Genomic DNA, 16,710 nt, shown 5'->3' with positions numbered 1-16,710 from the left:
GCTCGGAAGGAGGAAGTGTCCTGCTGCCAGCGCGGATGTGCGGGGCTCCCAGGCGCTGTGGCCTCCCCGCCACTGAGGGCCCACTCTGGCTTCCGGTCAGGGGTCCAGGATCGGGGACTCGACTGTCACCAGTGATCTCTGGCGGGCTTAGCTTCCCTGGTGGGGAGCTGCCACCCCCCCGCCCCAGCTCCCTTCCTGTCCCCCAGGCCTGCTGCAGGCCACCACTGGCCGCTTTCCAGCCCAGTGGCCAGGTGGCGGGAGCCGGGGACAGGTGTGTGCCTTTCGGCGTCCTCACCTCCAGCTGCTCAGCCCTCCCCGAGGCCGCAGAACTGTCGATGGGGACAAAAAACACAGATGGGGGAAGGACACTGCGAACCCCCCACCTCGAGGGCGCAGAGGTCCCTCCCGCCTGTAGAGAGACAGTGCCTAGTGTGTCTCGTGTGTGTGTGAGGGTCGGCGCCGAGCGTGGACAAACGCCCCGGGAACAGAAACGCTTGAACCTGACGGGTTTCCCTCCTATTGCCTGAGAGTCGCGAACAGAACAGCGTGAAAGGGAGTTTCCAGGGGATGCTCGTCTCAGGGGCATCTGCGTGGCGGCTTCTCCAGAAACTGCAGGCCCTGCCTCTCCCAACCTCAAGCAGGGGGCGGGCGGGGGGCCTTCACATTGGATCTTTTTTTTTTTTTTTTTGAATTGAGATAAGATTTACACAATGTAAGATGAACCGTTTTAAAGTGAACAGATTCAGTGGTATTTAATCCATTCGCGAAGCTGTGCAACCACTACCTCTACCTTGTCGCGAGACGGTTTTTTTTTTTACCCCCAAAGGAAGCGCTATATCTGTCAGCAGTCACTCCCCCCGCCCCTGGCAACCACGCACGTGCTCTCTGTCCCTGTGGTCTGGCCTGTTCTGGACTTGCCTCTGGATGGACTCATACACTGAGTGAGTGGTTATCTGTGTCTGGCTCCCTACACTCAGCCTACTGTTTGCCAGGCTCATCCTCGCTGTCACACGATCAGTGCCTGCTTCCTTTTCATGGTTGAATAGTATTCCGTTGTGTGGATAGACCGCAGGTTTTAAAAATCCCTTGTCAGTCGCTGGACATTTAGGTTGTTTCCACTTTCTGGCCATTTTGAATGTTCATGTTCATGTCCAAGGTTTCGTGTGTATGTTTTCAGGTCCCCCTGTTCACCCACATAGAGTCGATGTCAGGACTTCACTCCTTTTTACGGCTGAATCATCCGCTGTAGGCACAGACCACACACTTGTGTATCAGTCATCTGTGGGAGGACACTTGGGGTGGCTGGATAATTTTTAGGACTCATCTCTGAAAAGGAAGTCAGGACTGGGTATTGTCAGCATTTAAAAAAATGACACGGCTTCCCTGGTGGCGCAGTGGTTGAGAGTCCGCCTGCCGATGCAGGGGACGCGGGTTCGTGCCCCGGTCCGGGAAGATCCCACACGCCGCGGAGCGGCTGGGCCCGTGAGCCATGGCCGCTGAGCCTGCGCGTCCGGAGCCTGTGCTCCGCGGCGGGAGAGGCCACAACGGTGAGAGGCCCGCGTACCGCAAAAAAAAAAAAAAAAAAAAAAAAAATGACACAGCCGAGAACCTTTGGTGGCCCACTGGGTCCCACACTTCTCTCTGGCTCTCCTCCCATCCATCTGGCTACACAGACCCTGCAGGTGACCAGCCAGTGGAACTGACCCTGAAGCCGGCACAGGGTTGTGCCCAAAGGCCAGGCCTTTCGAGAGAGCAGGCCAGCCCAGCGCTGCCTGGTCCCAGACTCCGTCGCAGGCCCTGATGCCCCCCAGTGCCGATGTGGCCTCCCTGCCCGCCCGTCTGCTTCCTTGTAAAACTTTGTTTGCTGTCTCCTCATCCACTTCCTCCACACGCCAAACGTAAGTCGTTCTGTGGAGCTCCAGCTGTGTTCCAGGCACGATGCAAGGCTCTTTCTAGCTCATTATCTTGTTTAATCCTCACCTGAAAGCTGGGGAAGGGGTCATGCTGCTTGCACGTCAACAGCTGGCAAAAGCGGTGCACAGTGAGCAAGGTGGCTCTTTGCCCGGCCGGGTGGCCGTCACTCAGGCTCAGGCCGGTGTCTGTCCTTTGACCCTCTCCCCTCCCCTCTCCCCTCCCTCCCACACGCCAGTGGGCGCTCTCAGAAGCCGTGTTTTGTTTCGCTTTGTCTCTGGCCCAGCTATGCTGCTTCTGGGATCTTAGTTCTCCGAATCTGCACCCCTGCAGTGGCAGCGCGGAGCCCTAACCACGAGACCGCCGGGGAATTCCCAGAAGCCATGTTTTGACATTTGTATTTTGGATGAACCTGGAATGAGGTTCACACCAAGATGATCAGGAAGTCGTGTTTAGGAAGAGATGGTGAAAAGATCTGCCGAGGGTGTGGGGATTCCGTGGCTGGAGGTAGAGTGTGGTGAAGCCGCAGGACAGTTTCATAGCTGCTCGGGGCCTTGAACGCCAAGCCAGGACGAGGCCCAGGAGCTGAGCGGGCACTGCTGGGACTGGAAGTGTTTTCCTGATGACAGCAGAAGTGGTGAGGACACGACGCTCCAGGGCAGAGGGGATGCTTCTGGTGTGGTGTTTGCTTAATTGACGTTGTTGAAAATTACTCACGTGCCGTTGATTTCGGCCACATACTCTGCCGCCTCCCTCCACCCTGGAAGTTTGCTCCTGCCCTGGAAAGCAGAGCCTGGGAGTCTACACTGCGCGCCCCCTCATTTGCAGGCCTGCCAGGTAGACGGGCCGCGGAGCTGAGATCTCATGAAAGCCTGCTAAAATAAGACCACTCAGGCACATGTTCTCTCCCGGCTTTACATCACAAATGTTGACAGTAGGAAACGGCGGCCAGGTTTCTCTCAAATATGAAAAGTGGGAACTAGGCAGGCGAAGAAATGAAAACCCGGCCCCCCTCAACCCCAGACAGCAGCCTGGAGGGGGAGGGGCCCTGCCAGCCCCCATTTCTCCATCGGGCAATGGGGTGGCACTGCCCCAGGGGGCTCTGAGTACAGACGGGGTCAAGCGCGCTCCCCCTGCAGCACGTTTAGGGTGTGCACGGCGTGGGGAAGCGGCAGACTGGCTTCTTGCTGGAAGCTGCAGCCTGGGGGCCACTTCCCGCGACGCGACGGCTCGGGGAGAGTAGCCGGAAGCTCTGTCAAGGTGGCTGGGCGACGGGCAGGGGCCAAGGCAGGCCCACCAGGAGGGTGTGGACCCCAGCCCCGAGTGCTTGGCCTGGAAAGGCCTCGGGACTCCCACGGAGTGCCTGGGCTCCCGGGTGGGCAGGGGGCTAGGAGGGTCTGTGCTTGACCCGTGGCAAGGACACCCAGGCCTGCGTGCACGGCTGGTATCTTGCAGGAAGTAGCAGGGGCGTTGGGAGGGGGCGGGGAGTCGCCGGTGGCAGAGAAGTTCAGAACTACCAGCCCCAGGGCCTCCGTGGACCCCCAGCAGCCCGTGAGGTCTCCCCCCGGAGCCGCCGCCCGCCCGAGAGTCCGGCACCCCCCTCCATCCACCCTCCCCCTGCCTTGGCCTGGCCTGCGCTATAAAGTTTAAAGGTTTTAAATGCAAATATTTCTCTTTTATAGATGCCAGCTGTCTCCAGAGAGCGCGTTTCCTCGCTGCTCGACTTTATTGTCCAATTAGCTTCCCAAATCTGGGCACTGGAGAGCCTGGGGGGCTAGAGGGGCGGAGGGGGAGGGGAGCGCTGGCTCCTGCAGCGCCTCTGGAGCTGGAAGCTGCCCCCCGGGGTACTGTGTCGGGGGTGGGTCAGAAGGGGGAGGGGCGGGGGGAGGGGAGTGGGCATCCCTCCCGAGGTTGGGTGGGGGGCACCCTTCAGATTCTGGGCTCCAGGAGAAGAGGCAGGAGCTGGAGCGGGGACAGTTAGTGGGTATTCTTCTATTAAAAAATAAAAATAAAGCAGCCGGCCTGGCGCGCACACTGGCTTCCTTTGAGTCGCTCTGGAGTGTCGCCCCTCCCCGCCTGCTTTCTAGCCGCGCTGCGGCTTCCCCATTCACCGGGGCTCGGCGGCTCACAAAGCCGGGCAATTAGAATTGAAAATCTATGCAAAACAGCTGTTAACTGATTGTGAAGGAGTGCAGCTGTGAGGGGGGTGCAGCCTGGAGGCCGGCACTGAAAGGGCAGGAAGTGTCGGGGCAGCCCTGGGTTAAGAGGCCAACTCCTGCCACCTCGTCCACCGGGGTCGTCTGGGCCCGTGTTCCCTGGGGGTGACCTTGGCTACTGGACAGCCGGCTGAGATGGCGAGTCGGCGGAGGCTTCCCAGGCCAGGCCTGGATGTGCCCCCGTGTCCCTGGAGAGCCCGGCTCCTCCCCGGGAGGGCAGAGGGGGAAGGGGAGAGAGCGGCCGTGGTTTTCCTTCCCTTTATCCTTCCTGCGGGTCTGCGTGAGATGTGAACGTGCAGAGGCTGGGGCTGTGTCACCGCTACCAGACGAGAGTCCTTTCCCCTCTGGGTACCCACTGTCTCTTGGGGGGGTGTGGGGAGGGGAGTCTGGGGCTCCAGCAATCACTGGGGAGGCCCAGACACCCCCAGTCCTGCCCCCAGCTCTTGCTAGGCGTGCTCTTTCCTGTCCCTGACCCCAGACCATAGCTCCGTAGGGTGGCCTGGGAATCTGTATTTCACACGCTCTCCCCCACGCCCCCATTATCCACGACCGCTCCCCTGTGCGATCAGCATCTAAGAGTGGGACGCAGTGCCTGGAGAGAAGAATTCCAGAGGCGGGGATGGGAAAAACCTCCTTGGAAGAGATAAGATTTAAGCCGGGCTTCGAAGAATGGAGAGGATTTCTGGGCCAGTGATAGCTGGCTGGAGAGAGAAAGGGGACTTCGGAGTGTAAGCGATGGAGGGTTGGCGGCAGGGCAGGGCAGGAGGGGCTGGGGCTGGAGGGGGCGGCTGGGCAGGCCCCCTGTCCCTCAGCCCTTGAGGCGCTTGGGGGTACCCTCTGTGCTGGTAGCCTCCGGGTGAGTGGAGCACACATGCAGAGGGACTGAGCAAATCTCGGGGCTCTGGGTGGTGGGTCCCCCAACCCTCCTGGAAGGGAGGCTGATTTTCGGACACCAGGACGGCCAGCTAGAGATGCTGCGACCCCCCCTCCCCCCGCCCCGCTGCCCCTGCCCGGCCCTGATATATCTACAGCAGGTAGCTACAGAGAAATGCTGCTGGTATAGGACAGCCAGGGTCTGGATCAGGCTTGGATCCAATGTGTGTGCCCTAGGCAAGTCAATTAACCTTCTCTGGTCTCCTCACCGGGCTTCGTGATGGAGGTCAGGAGGCTGCCTCGCAGGGCCCGAGGGGATTAAATGACAGGAGCTGAGCAGCCCTGGCACGTGTTAGGTGTTTGGTAAATGGCAGAAATGAACCTCCCTTCACACCCACACTGACGTCCAGGTCCCTGACGCTTGTTTGCCAGTCAGGTGCTGAATGGGGTGGCTGGGGTGATGGGAAAATGACGGTGACGTGCAGCCCTTATGTGCTGGAACACCTGGTTCGGGTGGATGGCACAGCCTGAGTCCTGCTGACCCCAAAGGACGCAAGGTGATAACGAGCAGGACGCAGGATTCCCTTCCCTGGTATCCAGGGCCCCTCATAGGCCAGGGGCTGGATCCGTGCTGGGACTCGGTGGTGCCTCCGTTCCAGGGAATCTCACCTGACTAGTAGGTGCCCAGGTGGTGGTAGTGGTGATGGGTGAGTCGCCAACCCGCTCTCCTGTCTTTCCAGTTCCTTGCTGCCTTGAAGTGCTTCTCCTGTCAGCACCTACCCCCCACCCTCCACCCCGGGGCCTGGCATTTACAGTTCTGTATCTGGAAGGCTGGTGTGTTTGTTGAGTGACTAAATGCCCACCATGTTGGTTAGAGGCATGCCTTTCTTTCCGGCAGATCCCTTGTCAGTTGCCTCAGGGGGTATGTTTACGGGGCTCCTGGGGCTTTTCCTTAACTGAGGGCTTTCTGATTTCTGCTTCCTGCTCCAGGAAGCACGGTTCAGACTGACCCGAGTCTGGGGGCGCGGGCAGGCACCCACCAAGCATCCCGTTGCCCCTGGCGAAGAGGAAGCAGGAACCTGGTGAGCAGGGTCATCAGGGCAGGTGTCCCCACTCTGGAAAGCGTCCCCATATGTCCCACCTTAGGACTGACCCTGGCCTTGGGTAAAACAACTGCTTTTACCCTGAACCTTCTTTTTCTGCCCGGTTTCCAGGCATATGGGAATGAGGGAGAGGAGGTGCAGAGAAGGAGCGTTTTGCCCAGGGAGGGCTGGGAATGGCTGCGGGGTGGGAGCTGCCACCAGGAGGGGAAGGAACGGCCCCGGAGGGAAATGGAGGGCGGCCAGCCTGAGCCCGGAGTGGCGGGAAATTGAGTCCAGCTACAAACCTCGTTAGCGGGGCGCGCGCAGGCTGCAGGAGAGCAATTCCCACCCTTAAACTCAGAGGCCGTGCTCCCGGATTACTAATTTCCTCAGGCCAGGCGCGCTGACAGTGAGTGTCATCCATCTCCGCTCTGCCAGCCCTCCTGGTGGCCGCCAGCATTTTCTGGCCAGGGCGCGCAGGCCGGCTCGCTGCTGCCCCCCGGCGGTCGCTGGGGATCCCTGCAGCTCCCCGCAGCCTCCGCGGGCTGTTCTTGGAAAGGGAGACTGCAGGTGTGAGCAGCTCCCAGCACAGCTCCCATTGCACCAGCGTGCACGTGACCTTGAGCAACTCTGGCCTCGACTTCCTCATCTGTGAAACGGGGATCAGGCTACCCCTCTCGCAACGCAGTGGAACCAGATGTCTACAGGGGAGGGATCTGCCAACACTAAAAACTAGCCCACAAAATTTCATGTTTGGCCATCGTGGTCCTTCTCAAACAGGTGGAAGAACTTGAACCCCCGCCCCAAACCACCACCACCACCACGAGGGCCTCCCCAGGGATGAAGGGACATAAACTCGAGCACCTCGTCCTGGTGAGAGAGATTGGGAGGTGGGGCCTGGGTGTCCGGGCCTGGACCAGGGCTGGGAGGAGACTCCGGTCCAGGTGCGAGTAGTTTCATTAGTAAGTTACTCCCCTCCCCCCGCAGCCTGTAATCCAGGTGGGAAAGGGTTGGAACCGCCCCCAGAGGTTTTTAATTTTGTTTTTCAGGCTCTAGGCCCGTTGTTGAATTCTCTAACTCCTCCCTCCCCCTCCCCCTCCCCGACACTCCCGGCGTGGACAGAGGCACCCCCTCCGGCGCGTCCCGGCCGCGGTGAATCTGCCGGCCATTGCTGAGGATAAATTACCGGAGGCCGCGCTGCGGAGACACCGTGTGCTGCGTAAATTAAAGCGTCGTCGGGCGGAGGCCTAGGCCCGCAGGAGGGAGGCGCGGCCCGGAGCGAGGCGGGTGGTGAAGCGAAAGCGCCCCTCCCACGAGGTGCCAGGGCCGGCCGGCGCCCACAGGTAGAAGCCAGTAACGGCCCCCGGCTCGGCCTCGCAGGTCCGTTTCCTTTTTCGTTTGTGGTCGGCCAGGAGCCTTGTGCAAGGCGAGGGGCCGATCCGCGTGCGCTCGGTGGAAGGTGGAGCAGGGGGAGTGGGTGGCTTGGCGGCGCCCGTCTGGGCCCTACCCCTAGTCCCCCAGCGGGCACGCAGGCGGGTTCTGCTCCCCGTTGGCGCGGGCTCCGACTGCTCCAGGCCCGCCAGCGTCATCGGGAACAGATGGATGGGGGGTGGCAGGCGCCCAGCGCTCCCTCCCGTCGCAATCCTGACTGGCGCGGGGAGGGAGGGAGAGAGGGGGAGAGAGGGAGGAGGGAAGGCGGGGGAGGCTGGGCCCGCGGGGACGGCTGCGTGCGCGCCTGCCAAGCGCGGCGCGGGCATGTCCCGGGGCAGGTTTGGGGCTGGCAGAAGCGCGGGCTGGCACCGGCGGCCGAAAGTTGAAACCCGCAGCGCGGCGCAAGGGCGGCCGCTTGGGGCGGGGGGGGAGCGGGGAGTGGGTACTGGTTTGCCTCCAGGCTCAGAAGTATGAAAGCTGTAGAGGATTTTCAAAAGAGGATGTACGGGGAGAGACCCTGGGCCATCCGAGCAACGTTGGGAGCTTCGGACGCGCGGGGTCGGAGCCCGGGGCGCCGTAATGCGCCAGGGCCAGGGGCGTCGGGCGAGGCCTGCGCCCATTAACCCGGCGCTTCCGGGAGACGCGGGCCGCGCTGGGGGTGGGCTCGAGGCTGGTCGTCTGCGCTCGCCGTCGGTGGGGGCGGGGCGGAGCCCGGCGTTGGGGGGTGGCTGGGGCCCGCCATTCTTCGCCGTGCCGCTTGTGGGTGCCCAGGAATTTCAGGACGCTCCCTGAGTCATTCTAGTCTGTCAAGTGCCTGGGTGAGGTGGGGGGGGTGGGTGCCAGGAATGGGGAGGCGTTGCTCTGGGGCCGGAGGCCCAGTGGGTCGTGCCAGTTTCTGGAGCCGGGCGGCCTCGGCTGTGACCGCAACCCCGGCTACTTAATGACCCCCCGGGCGGAGCGGCGCCTCCGTGGGCTCTCCAGCCGCTGGGACGTGGGTTCTTTAAAAAACTACCCCCTGCCCCCTGCGCTGTGGGCTTCCCAAAAGTTCTTTCAAACGAAACGGGAAGGCGGAGTTTCTAGAATTTAGGGAGGAAGGAACATAGGCCCCAGTTCTTAACATTCAACCCTTTCGAGGTGCGGCCGAAAGAGGGGTTTGGGGAAGATAAACGCACAGAGCCGACCTTGTATCTCCCTCCCCTCCCCCAACACAGACACCGGCTCCGAGAAAGTTTTCCTCCAGAAGGTCTCTAGAGCACGTGAGTTTATCCGTCCACTCCTTGTTGGGCCTGCTTTGTGCCAGACACTGTTCTAGGCGCCGGGGAAGCGGTCGTGAGACGCAGGGGCGCTGCTCGCTTGGCGGGCGTGTTGCAAGTGACTGCTCCCTACTTTTGGAAGCAAGGGCCTAGTCTTGGACACCAGTGTATATGGGACCTCTGAGCAGTCGAGCCAGGGGCCCCCGGGAGCCTGAGGGTGGCGCTTCCCCTACCTCCTAGTGTCCTCGGCTCACCTGGCCAGCCTGGCTGGGGAGGGGCGTGTGCCCGCGCGGGTGTACCCGGGCGCTCGTCGGTGCGCGCGCGCGTGTGTGTTTGCGGCTGAAACCCGACACCTCCCGCTGGCTGAGGTCAGGGAGCCGGGAGCGAGCCAGTGGCCCGGGAGTGGGCGGCGTTGCGCTTGGGTGTGTCCTCGGCGGCGGCGACAGCAGCAGGTGTTTCTTGGCCGGGGCCCCGGAAGCTCCACCTCCCCAGCGGGCCCGAGCCGCCGCCGCCGCCGCCGAGCAGCCCCGGGTGAGATAAGCAGTTTAGACAAACACTGGGCGACGGTGGCTCCAGCATGTGTCAGGCGAGGCGGAGCTGCGGGGCCCTGGCATGAAAGGTGAGCGCGCCGCGCCGGCGGGGGCTGGGGCGCGGGGGGCGGTCTCCGCGCTCGCCCCCCTCTCCAAGTTCGCGGGTTCCGCTGGGGCGGCAGCCAACGGCTCCGGGGCAACTTCCCCCGGAGTGTGAACGGCGATAAGAGCCAGGCGGGCGGGCATGCGACCAAAGGTCCCCCCGCCCGCGGCGAGTCGTAGCCTGGGCGTCCGGGCTCCAGGCGGGGGCTCGGGCCGCCGCGGGGCTCGCGCTCGGTGGCTGCGTTCGGCGAGGGGCGCTTAGAGTGTGCGGCGAGTGGGGAGCAAGGGAGCTGGGGGGCTCTCGGTGAGCTGTCTACACTCCGACTCTGGAGTGAAAACTTTGCGGCGGCGGGGGAGGGAGCGAGGGGGGGCGGCGGTACGCCCCCGCGGCAGGTGTTGGCGGCGGCTGGGGGGGGGGGCGCTTGCCCGCCGGAGCCGCACGCTTTGGTGTTTTGTCTTTCTCTCCTCCCCCTTCCCTCGGAGCTAGGGAGACCGCCGGGAAGGCGGGACTGCAGCCTCCGGGGTCTCCGACCCCCACGCCCTGCTTCCCAAGGGCGCGCCCGGGGCTCCGGCGCTTTTTTCCTCCCTCTCCGCTCCCCCCGCTTCTTGGAGCCGTTCCCCTGCCCCTCCCCCTGCTGAAGATGGCTGCCCCAGCCTCGGAGGTGGGAGGTGATTGCATCCGCCGCCCCCCACTCGCACTGTCCTTTTTCCCCTCCCCGGCCCTTCCTGCTCCGCCTGGATGCGCCTCCCCGCCCCCAGCCCGGCGGCCGCGCTGATGGGCGGCCAGTGGCCCGACCGAGTGGAGCCGATTCAATTATATTGCAGCACCAGAGACACCTCCTCGGCCGCCCGCCCGCCTCTCCAGCAGGCTAATTAAATTCCCTTCGTGGAGGCGGAGCGGGAGTTGGGCTCACCCTCCCACCTCCCCCTTCCCGCTCCCCCTCCCGAGCTGGGGAGGAGGGGGGAGGGACAAGGGGACCACTTAGAAGTGTGCAGTGGAGACTGAGGCGCAGGTCCCGGGGAGAAGGGGTCGCCCGGATTGGGTGAAGTGTTGCCGCGACACCCCACGTGATGGGCCGGGGTCCCTTGCTGGAGCGCCGGCTTTGAGTTTGGAGGGCTGTGCGCACGCGGGGAAAGCACCTGCCCGCCGGCTGGGTGGTGGATACCAGCCGGGTTGAGTCGACTTGGTTCTTGTTTTGTAAACTGGCCTTTGTCTGGGAAGTGCGTCTAAAATACATTAAACCCTTGTTAACCCCTGCAGTGCCTTATCTGGGGCCCACACAGGCTGTGGTTTGGAAACAAAAAGCGGGACCACCGGATGAAAAAAAAGGGCTGCTTTTGTGAAAAGCTGGAACAAAGGACCCAGCGGATTCTGGGTGGGAACCTCCCCGCCTAAGCCGATTTCCAGGCAGAGGGACGGGAGGGCAGAAGGTCTCGTTGGGGCACTCTGAGATGTCCCCTGGTTGGCTGGCTGGGCCCTCTCCCCTGGGATTCGGCCCCCCCTCCCAGGGGAAGGTGGGGGGACCCCAGGTGAGCAGGCTGCTTCCGGGCTGCCCTCAGGATTACTTAAGCTCGGGGCATGTAAGTGTTGCTCAGCTCGTGTTTGTGGGTTGCCTCCGCCCAGACCCTGAGGCTCAGGCCACCGCCTGACTCAGCCCGGCCACGCCACAGGTGACGGGGGCCCAGGGCGCAGGCTCTGACGGGCAGCCCGTGTGTCATCCCGGCTGCCCCGGCTTCGCAGGGGAGTCACCGCCCCGCCTGCCCCGGGGACTCGGAAGCTCTCCGCAGGCCTGGCTCTGTGATAACAGCTACAAGGATACTTCACGAGGGGCCCTGTCAGCGCAGTCCTGACCCCTGGGTGAAAGGGGGTGTTGGGTTGGCCTTTGTCACTTCGTGTCACTGCGGCGAGGAGGGAAGGGGGCCGCAGGAGCCAGCCAGGCTTTTGACAGTCGGATTTTCCTTTCTGTGAACCGTGTGGGCGGTGCGAGTCTGGAGCTGGTGAGCGGCCAGGCCAGCGACCCGGGGTCAGCCCTGCCTTGGGAGGGGAGGCTGGGAGGCCCGTCCGGGCTCCAGGCACCGTCATATCTCGGGGGCCAGGCCCTGGCCTGTTGGGGACAGCTTTCCGAATCCTGGCTCGCTGCAGTTGAAAAGGGTTTAGAGAGCCCCCTGCGGGGTTTTCTCCAGCTGCTGCCGGCCAGCCTTCCCCCGCCCAGTTAAGCTACAGACTCTGGGTTTGTGGCTCCTGCCGGGAGAGTTCTCAGAGTTCCGCGGGTGATCCTAATGTGCGGACTGGGCCTGGGAATCTGCCCTAACAGTGGGCACACTGAGGCCCAGAGAAGCATGGGGCCAGCACCCGAGCCCACGCCAAGCAGCGGACCCCTTTGGAAGCTCCCATGGCCTTTGCCAAACCGTGCCCGCGGGCAGACCTTTGGCCTCCTAACTTGCCTGCCTCTCGGGGAAGGTCAGGGGCTGCAGATCTGCGAGAGCCTTGTGGTTTCAGAGCAGAAGACACCGCCTGCCTCTGGGTTCAGCGTCTCTGGCCTCTGGCTGGAAGAGACAGCAAACTGCGCACAGCGCCACTCTGTGGCAGACCTGGGTCCTGCACCTCCAAGCCGGACACCTCCCCAGCCCACTCAGTCTCTAATGGCCTTTGACCCTTCGGCAGGTGGCGTCCCCGCTCCCCTCTCTGAAGGAGGAAGGGCCTCTGGGCTCAGAGCCCCTTCCTGAAGGGTGGGTGCCCGCGGCTTCTGCTTTCCCAGAAGAACGCAGGTGAGCAGGACCTGGCCGCTACCTCTCCGCTCTTGCCCCGGGAACTCGTAGGGGCTTGTGGAGTCAGCCAGCAAGGCAGGTTTTTCCTGGCCCCATCCGAAGGCTTGGAATTCCCAGCCTGGGTTACTCGAAGTCCACGCCAGGCTGGGGTTGGGTGGCAGCGCGTTAATTACCTCTGTTAGGGCGACACAGCAGTCTCCAAAGCACAGGGCTGCGTGAGGCCACCCGGCCCCCCTCCTGTCCCGTTCCCTCCCCTCCCCCCTTCAGCCGGCAGAGCTGTTTTTCTAAGCTACAGGGATCCGTGTTTCGGGTGACATTTCAGCTTGGCCACTCGCTTTCCTCTCTCGCCGAGTGTGGTTTCCCCACGCTGGCCTTGCTCCCCGGCCGAGGCCACAGGCGGGAGGTGACGTTTGGGAGTGTTCCTGTCAATGGGAATTTATTGAGCGCCTGCTAAGAACCTGGCCCGTGCCCGCTGCTGGGACGTATGCACGCAGCTAACACCGCCGGTGCCTCCAGAGCGGCCCTGTGCACGCCTGCCAGAGCGCGCGGGGGGCGGCGGGGGGGGGCTCTTAATCTCGCCTCGGCAGCGTCTTCTCCCCACCAGCCTAGCCTTCGCGCTTGCGCCTCTGCTCCAGCAGGAATGCAACCATGGGCGTTCGTGCTCCGTGCCCTATACCTGTCTTTGCTGGGGCTGCGCTTCCGCCTGGAATTCTCCAGTCAGCCACAAATCCCAGGGGTCCCTGAGACCACCTTCCCCTGCCCCTCCCTTCCCCATGCCGGGAGCTGGTTCAGAGCGGAAGCTGCCGCAGGGCTGGGGAAGTGAGAGCAGCCTCTGGAGAGGGTGGGACGGAGGCCAGGCCTGGAGAGAAGCCCATCTGGGCTGCGGATGGGGGAGGGGGACCAGAGCTCGCAAGCATTCGTGGAAGAGAGGGGATCTGGCTGAACTGGAGGCTTTGTGGGGTCCTGGTTGGACTTGGGGGGGTCTCTGCGAGGTGACTTTTAACCGAGGAAGGAGGTGTGCGGGCGGCAGGAAGCCCCCAGACCAAGTGCTCATTCTTGGCCGTACTTTGGGCTCACCTGGGGAACTTCAGACGCCCAGGCCGGAGCTGTGACCAGTTAAGACCCAGATCTCTAGGGGTGGGGGCCGGACATCTGTATTTTATAAACCCCCAGCTGAGCTAGAAGGGCCTTCTGCCGGGGGCAGGGGGCAGAGTGGGCAAGGAATTCCTCTCCTTGGAGGAAGGTGGGCTCATGCTTCTTAAGGAGAACTGGGGTCCCACGTGGGAAGCCAGAGTGTGCCCTGTTCGCTCCAGAAATACATGGGACTGGGTAGCCCTCTCCCGGCCGGGGAGGCGGTGAGAAACAGTGCCCACGACCCCGTCGCTGGGTCACTGGATGGCTCTGGGCTTTGTGTTAACCTGGGGTCCACTTCTGGAGGTAGTACTCCTTACCTGCCCCCGGTGAGCTGCAAGCTCTCCTAAAGGGGCCTTCAGGTGCAGAGTTGTGTTTGGATGGGTGGCTTCTGTGCCTGTCTGAAGCTCTGGCCAAGCCTTCCAATTCTGGAACCGGTTCCTCCAGCTGGAGGACTCGACGTGTGTGAGTAGTTGCACGTTTCCGTGGCTTTGGGGTGGCCAGACCCGGGTGGGGGGCATCCCACGGGCAAATGAGGACCTCAGCCGTCCCGCCGCCATCAGTAGCCCCAGCTGTTTCCCATCTGTAGGATGGCTCTGCACAGGTTTTTTCAGAGGTAAGGGTTTAGCTGACGTAACGTATGCCACAGCCTGCCCTCAAGGGGTCATTGCAGGGGAGGGCCTGAAAGCCTTGGGGGCCTGGGGTTAGCCCCCACGTGTCTGTTGATATGGTGGTCAGTTCCTGGCCAGGGCGTTAACGTCCATCTCTGGCTCAACCAGTATGACCTCGCATGCTTTCCTTCCGGGCCTCGGTTTTCTCGTCCGTAAAGTGGGAGAGGCAGCGGCACCCGTGTCCTTGGGCTGTCGGGGGTTAAATGCTTTCTTATAAAGCCCGAGAGCTCTTGTGTAAGGGTATGTCAGAGGCGCACAGATCAGTCCCAATTCAGTGGCTCTATGATCTCTGGGATTCTAACTTGTGAAACCCAGAAGGCTCTGTTCCCCTAGACCCTGGCCTTGGCAGTGTTTGGTGTGGGGAGGGGCGGAGACCACTTCTCCGACCGAGACCCAGAGGCTCAAGGTGCCGAATCAGCCCCTGCGGACCCTCCCCTGTTGGGGCTGCAGCAGCCAGACGTGTTCTTCTGGGGCCTCACCCCCCCCAGGGTCTTGATCACGTGCTCGCACACTCACCCCTTGCTCAGCAACTTGTTGCCCCCGCGCACCTTGGTGGCCGTGGGTGGGATTGCACCCCAGGTGGGGAGGAGGGAGGTGAAGTGGCGGCCCCTCCCCAGCCCGGCCCTTCCTGCGCTCTGATGGCGCCTCTGTGACCGCGGGCAGCAATAAAAGGAATCGATCGGCAGGCTTTTTTTTTTTTTTGGTCAGGTTATGCCGTCCTGAAGGAAATCCACGCGTCAAGCTGAGGGGGGCCAGGCGTGTCAGCAGGGGCGGGCAGAGGCCTCCTTTGTGCTCACCTCAGTCTCCTCTCCCCCTGAGCTGAGCCGGAGCCTGTTTGGGGGGGCGGGAGGGCTGGCTGCCGTCGTGTGGCACGTGAGGTGGGGCTGTGTTCTCGGTCTGCTGCTTGTCTTCCCCTGAGGGTCTGGCTTGTGGGGTAGGGATTACCCCCCTTCGACTGTTAGTTGGGGCCCCATGGGAGCTCGTCTGTCTACCCTCCTCTGCCTCCGCGGGGGCTCTTGCCTACGTGCCGTCAGACCGCTGGTAATAGGTGTGAAGTGGAAAACCAGGGGGCGTGAGCGGATTCGTCCTACTGAATTCCTGGTGTCCGTTTATCTTTGAATGCTTCTTTGTAACTTTTTTACATAGGGTATGTGGTCTTTCTCTGTTAGCTTAAACACGTGAGGATGTGTTAGACTAGATATCGAAGTTGAAGACAGGTGAAGCTAAAATTCTTCATCAGATGACAGTGTTGCAGGGACTTCTGCTTCCCAGAGGTGGCGAGGCTGCGCGGTCGGCCCCTGCCGCCTCGTGAGTGGCGGAAGGGTAGTTGCTCCCATTTACAGGATGGGAACACTGAGGCTCTGGATCAGCCCCCGTGGCTCTGCCCTGTGGGCTCCCAGGGCCCTGTTTCCATGGACTCTTGGAAAGGATTTCTGGTCGCCCCTGCGTGGGCTCCCAAGGGGAGTGGAAGTGTGGTCTGAGAGTGTAGGTTTTAAATCAGATTGATGGGACTTCCCTGGTGGCGCAGTGGTTAAGAATCCGCCTGCCAGTGCAGGGGACACGGGTTCGAGCCCTGGTCTGGGAAGATCCCACATGCTGCGGAGCAACTAAGCCTGGGTACCACAACTAGTGAGCCTGCGCTCTAGAGCCCTCGAGCCACAACTACTGAGCCCGTGAGCCACAAGTACTGAAGCCCATGAACGTAGAGCCTGTGCTCCGCAACAGGAGAAGCCGCCGCAATGAGAAGCCCATGCACCGCAGTGAAGGGTAGCCCCAGCTCACCACAGCTGGAGAAAGCCCGCGTGCAGCAAGGAAGACCCAACGCAGCCCCCCACACACACGCAAAAAAAGAAAAAGAAATAAAAATGAATTTAAAAAATATTTTTAAAAATAAATCAGATTGGTGGCCAGGCTTTTCTCCTTTCTGAACACATCGACTTAGCTTTTTTAAGGTGCAGTTTTCACCTAAATACGTGTCTTATAAGACTAAGAAGGACTTCCTTAGTAGCGATGCCAGTCCCGGGAGCCTGTCACCTGGGTCCGGGGAGTGCATTTTAACCAGACAGCTGGTTTCCAAGTTGAAACCAGCAGGACTGCGTCGCCTTCCTCCTTGGGAGGAACTGTGTGTGGTGTGGTGTCCGTGCCGGGCTTCCCCAGCCAGGGCGCTCAGTGGGCCTCAGGGTTTCATGCTGCAGTTTCCAGCCGTGTCCGTGCCCCGTGCAGCGAGCCCCCCGTGGGTGTGTTCACACCTCAGGACTGATCTGTTGGCTACATTTCCAGAGGGGAGAGGGCTGGGCGTGAAGGCTTGACACATCTTTAAAGATGTTGCCAGATTCCTCCAGAGAGAGTTGCAGGGACTCGCTTTTCTGCCCGCCTGTACAACCCAGACCTTTAGTTACTCAATTCTGGGGTCCCCTCTGTGCTCCTCAGCCCTTGGCCTCCAGGGTCATCCATCCTGCCCACAAGGGGAGGAGAACCCTTTGGTCAGCCTCGGCTTTTGTTGCCCCCGGCAGGTCTCGGGCATAGATCCCACTGCTCCTTGCCGTGTGACCCAGGAGTCCTGGGGGGTGGAGCCTGGTACCCGTGAGAGCCAGTTCTGGCCTCAGCATCCTGCCGGGGGTGCAGGAACCTTACAAGTTCCCAGTTGGGGCTGTGGAGGGGGTTTTGTTTGTTTCTTTGGAGAAAATGAAGGGTTATTTAGGCTTAGGCAGTTGACTGCTCAGCAGTTGGTGGACGATGGC

General features: G+C 62.0%; 1 protein-coding gene across 6 annotated transcripts in view; it reads left to right on the top strand.

Annotated features, from left to right (window-relative positions):
- The window catches only part of GSE1 (Gse1 coiled-coil protein), a 473,992-nt gene that overhangs the window by 414,014 nt on the left and 43,268 nt on the right, over nt 1–16,710 (top strand). The window contains exon 1 of one of the 6 annotated variants that reach the window (XM_079907161.1): nt 7,272–7,301. The exons of the other annotated variants lie outside the window; for them this stretch is intronic. The gene's annotated coding sequence lies outside the window, so the exon portion shown is untranslated. Of the gene's footprint in view, nt 1–7,271; nt 7,302–16,710 lie in introns of those variants that run through there. 6 annotated transcript variants of the gene reach the window in all.

Source organism: Stenella coeruleoalba (assembly GCF_951394435.1).
Source record: "Stenella coeruleoalba genome assembly, chromosome: 20".
Taxonomy (NCBI): domain Eukaryota; kingdom Metazoa; phylum Chordata; class Mammalia; order Artiodactyla; family Delphinidae; genus Stenella; species Stenella coeruleoalba.
Note: the sequence above shows the minus strand (reverse complement) of the source record. Positions and strands in the feature narration are given on the sequence as shown.